Raw genomic sequence first — 5,000 nt, 5'->3', positions numbered from 1 at the left:
AGAGAGAGAGAGGTCTTCCATCTGCAGGTTCACTCCCCAATTGTCCACAATAGTCAGAGCTGATCCGAAGCCAGGAGCCAAGAGCTTCTTCTGGGTCTCCCACGTAGGCGCAGGGGCCCAAGGACTGGGGCCATCTTCTACTGCTTTCCCAGCCATAGCGGAGAGCTGGATTGCAAGTGGAGCAGCTAGGATTCAAACTGGTGTCCATATGGGATGCTGGCACTGCAGGCGTTGGCTTTACCTGCTGTGCCACAGCTCTGGCCCACAGTTAACACTCTTAAAATTGAAGTTTGGAAAGGCACTGTAATCTCCCTAATACCAGTCTCTGAATATAAACACTGAATTATAACACCTCCCATCAGAGGAAAGACAAAGAGAAATTTACACTGCTAAATCCCTGATGTGTAGACCAACTTTCTTTTCCCAAAATGTAGATATGCTACTTGAGATGCCAATTAATGTGTTTGATAGATGGGCAGTGTAGATGGCTTTTCATCCAGTGAAGGGAATAATGTATTATATACTTAGATCATTTTCCAAGAAAGATACTCTAATAATGCATGTCTTTAGAGAAAACATTTGGAATTTCTTTGGTCCCTTTGTTAATGGATACTCAGATAAAAATATCTTTTTTTTTTTCCAACAGTCTTGTCTTTTCTTTTAAGCAAGAAACATAATACAAGTATCAGAAAGCACTAGCAGGCATCAGTTAATCAATGATACAGCTTCTTAGTTCCAAAAGCACTTGCAAAGAAAACCACTGGTAAGGAGAGAAGGGATAAGGAGAGGGGAGCAATCTGTAGTAACTGGAATCCCATGAGTGTGTACACCAAGTCTCATGAGGTTATTTTTCAAATTTATCCTTTACTTGGTCACTTTTTCCTCAAATACTACAGTTTTTCTTTGACTTTTTTCCTCAAAGTATAAAAAGTATGAAATATAAACAAGCTATTGCACTGTACATTTAGAAGCGTGCAATTCAAGCATTATAGAGCTATCTACATACCGATAAATCCCATCAAATCTTGGATAATTCAGTAATATACAAATTGTCAGGGCACAGAAAGAACTAAAACCCACTTCTTTTGTTACACATAAGATTCAAATATTCAATCTAAAGAAAAACACTTAATCATTTTGGTTCTCTACTACATGTGCATGTTGATATACTTATTAAAATACTCCTGTATAATCATGTTTGGTCTTAACTATTTCAAGTCAGCTTGTTTAAGACTTCAAAATGAGTCATCCAGACAAAACAGGTAATCAGAAAGATTATCTCTTCTCCACCTCCCTAACCCCAAGAACTATGAAGTCAATTTTACGACATGACTCCAAACACTGGATTGTGACGACAAATGCTAGGTCCGATTTCTTCATAATCCTTTTTGGTATGGAATACTTGGTAGAACTCAGGTGTGGATCCTCCAAACCAAACTGCATATCGTTGCATGTGGTGTGTACATCCATAGGTTTTGGCTTCAATCTACCGCCACTCAATTCTTCACTCAACTTCAGCCTGGCATATACAGTTCTTTTCAAATATCTTTGCAAACGATGTCCAAAGTCCCTGAACATGGTTGAACCTCCAGAGAGGACAATATTCTTGTAGAGAGGACGTCTAACATCAATAGGACAATTCTGAATTACTTCATGTACAACTTCTGAGATAGGCGGCGTACAGTCTGGATTAGCAAACTCTGGATGAAAAAAGATTTCAGGTCCCAGGAATCTCTCATAACCAATATCAATGGAAAAGTCTTTCTTAGAGATAGCATTGATTCCAGTATACTGCTTAATCATCCACTTTGACCCATCTGTGTCATACTTGTTCAATTCCTTTACTAAATCTGGGCAGACATAACTATAGCACTCCTTTACTGCCTTAGCAGTTTCCAGGGATTGTTCTGGAGGGATTCCTACTTCTCGGTCTCTCAGCAGTTGCTGAATAAAGTATGTTATATCTCATCATGTGTTTAATACAGCTGCCAATCACATACCCTTCGGCCACAGGAATGACATGAGTGACACCATCTCCACTGTCTATTACCGTACCAATCAATGTCCGTTCTCCTACTTGTCTTGAGGTCTAGGATGCCGCTAAGGCAAGACCAACCTGTACAGCAATGTACAAGCCTGGAACACTGAAAGACTCAAACATTATTTCAGCAGTATATTCCCTGTTTTCTGGAGTATTCAGTGGAGGTTCAGTCAAAAGAAAATAATGGTCTTCAGGTTCTGCCCTTAAACATTTAAAGATCACTTGTTCCATAAACCTTTCCATCAAATCCCAGTCTTCCACTATACCATGGCAATTGGCCACTCTGTTGCATGTGTAGGTTTTTCTATTGCTTCATCACCAACGAAGAAATCTAGGTCATCAACACCTTTCATCACCCTCCTTTGAGCTTGATCACCCACTTCTGCTGATTCCTTAATAACAACAGAGGGAGGGATGATAACTGTGGTTCTGTATCTCCAGCATATCCTAGTTTTGTACACCCCGTGCCACAGTCCACCACACAGGCCAGCAGCCGTCCCACTATCTTCCTCCTCGCCTGCTGCTTCCGCTGCTGCCGCCGTCAGCTCCGTGCTGGTTGGGGCCCGGGATTGGCGGCAGGAGATGGGAACTATCTGACCATCCACAGCCAGGCCGCCCTCTCTGTCCGCGGGGGAAGCTGGCAAGCCCAAGTAGTAGCAAGAAAGCAGCAGGCTCTGTCAGAGGCTACCACTTCCGCAACCCAGGCAGCCTGGCAGTCCCGGCCCTGCCCCGCCGCGGCCTCCTCCCCCTCTCTTCCCTCCTCCTCACTCCTGCCCCCACCCTACAACTTCTCCCCCTCACGCTGCCTTAGATAAAAATATCTTTTTAAAAAATGAAATACACACTAGAAAGAGAATATGAGGAACAACGGATTGAGTCAATAACAATCGCCCCAGCACTAGGCGCTGACAGGTGAGGTTGACTATAGAGTGATGAGTGATATTTTTTCCTTCCAGAAAAGTGGGGGGTGGCTCAAGTACTTGTGTCCCTGCCATCCATGTGGAAGACCCAGACTGAGTTCCTGGCTCCTGGCTTTGGCATGGCCCAAATCTGGTTATAGTGGGCATTTAGGGAGTGACCAGTATATGAAAGATGTCACTCTGGCTGTCTCTGTCTTTTTCTGTCTCTGTGTGTCTGCCTTCCAGAAAGAGAGAGAGAGAGAGAGAGAGAGAGAGAGAGAGAGAAAACACGGAAGGAAGGAAGGAAGGAAGGAAGGAAGGAAGGAAGGAAGGAAGGATGAAGAGACTACTGACAGAATGGAGAAAATATTTGCAAACTTGTCAACAATTTATGTGACAAATATTACTATCCAGAGCATATAAAAAACTAAAAGCCAACAAAGTAATAAAAAAAATCCAGTTAAGAAATACACCAAAGACTGTCTTGTACGTGATAGTCTAATTTTGGTTTAGTGGTGGATAATAAAAAATAAACTTACAGACAACTAGGATAACATTGTTTTCAAACTAGCTTTAGGGTATTTGTAGGCATAAAGAGTAAAATAAGCAGAAGACAGAATTGAGAAAATGAGGAGACTGTTCACAGAAAATTGTGGGTCTTCTCTAGCACCCAAAGGCAGATCTCCGTAAAGTTTGGCTGTGGAAGTTAGCCCAGAGCTCTAAAAGGGCAAGTCTTGCCTTTCAGAGTTCTTGAAACAAAGAACTTTGAGGGCTGCAACAGTAAATGACCACTCGTCTTGAATTCCTAATCTATTTGCATAGATGGCTCATCAAGCCTGTGTGGTAGCAACATCAGGAAAGGCAGAAATAGATCAGGAATGAGAGACTTCTTGGCCAGAGCTGTGGCTCACTTGGCTAATCCTCTGCCTGTGGCTCCGGCACCCCCGGGGTTCTAGTCCCGGTTGGGGTGGTGGATTCTGACCCGGTTGCTCCTCTTCCAGTCCAGCTCTCTGCTGTGGCCCAGGAGGGCAGTAGAGGATGGCCCAAGTGCACCCGCATGGGAGACTGGGAGGAAGCACCTGGCCCCTGGCTTCGGATAGGCGCAGTGCTGGCCATAGCTGCCATTAGGGGAGTGACCCAACGGAAGGAAGACCTTTCTCTCTGTCTCTCTCTCACTTTCTATAACTCTCTCTCTCTCACTGTCCAAGTCTGCCTGGCAAAAAAAAAAAAAAAAAAAAAAAAGGAAAGAAAAACATATGAAAGACTTCTCATCTACTTGCCTTAGTTTCATACCTTCTACAGTTTGAAAAATATTGAAGGAAGGGGAGGCAATTTTAAAATAAAAGAGATGTAGTATCTGCTGAAAGCTGGTCACCATTATGCTAAGTGAGGTAAACAGCATTTTCTCTTATTTGTGGAAGTTCATATAATAGAGTATAAAAACTCTGTGGCTGTCATATCATTTGGCATTTAGTTATAAATATTGATTTACTGAATCATACCATGCAAATAATAATATACTCCTTTCCCCATGTTATGTTCATTATCATGAATCCTTCACTCTGTGATATTAAAATCTGTTTTCCAAAAAATATAGTGTGTGTATATATATATAATGTCTACATTTGAAATGAATGTGGCAAATTTTTAAAAATGAAAAATAAAATTAAGAAATCTAATATGGCTATAATAGTATATTTATTGTGCTTAACTGCATGTCTTCAGCTTATTAGGTATTTATTCATTTAACAAATGTTTCTGAAAGCCCATGGGTTGCTTGACTCTAATAGGCCTGATTTCATAAATAAAAATTACAGTCTTTGACTTCAAGGAGCATACATGCTTGTGAGCAACCACTCTTACAGAGTTTGTAAACTACAGTAAGGGTATAACAATCACAAGAAGTAAAACTATGGTGTTGTTTATGCAAGAATTATAAAGGGTGATGTATCTTATTGTGTGTAATCCTCTATCTTCCTGATTTAATCCCTTTGAATGGTTTCTAGCATCTACTGAAGAAAAGTTATCCATACTGTCGTTAATTGATGTATTATGTATGC

The 5,000-nt window shown here is 41.4% G+C and overlaps 1 pseudogene; it reads right to left on the bottom strand.

Annotated features, from left to right (window-relative positions):
• Positions 1 to 864: 864 nt before the first annotated feature.
• On the bottom strand, positions 865 to 2,394 carry LOC100346026 (actin-related protein 3 pseudogene; annotated as a pseudogene).
• Positions 2,395 to 5,000: the final 2,606 nt, after the last annotated feature.

The sequence above is a fragment of the Oryctolagus cuniculus genome, chromosome 14 (genome assembly GCF_964237555.1).
Source record: "Oryctolagus cuniculus chromosome 14, mOryCun1.1, whole genome shotgun sequence".
Classification (NCBI taxonomy): domain Eukaryota; kingdom Metazoa; phylum Chordata; class Mammalia; order Lagomorpha; family Leporidae; genus Oryctolagus; species Oryctolagus cuniculus.
Note: the sequence above shows the minus strand (reverse complement) of the source record. Positions and strands in the feature narration are given on the sequence as shown.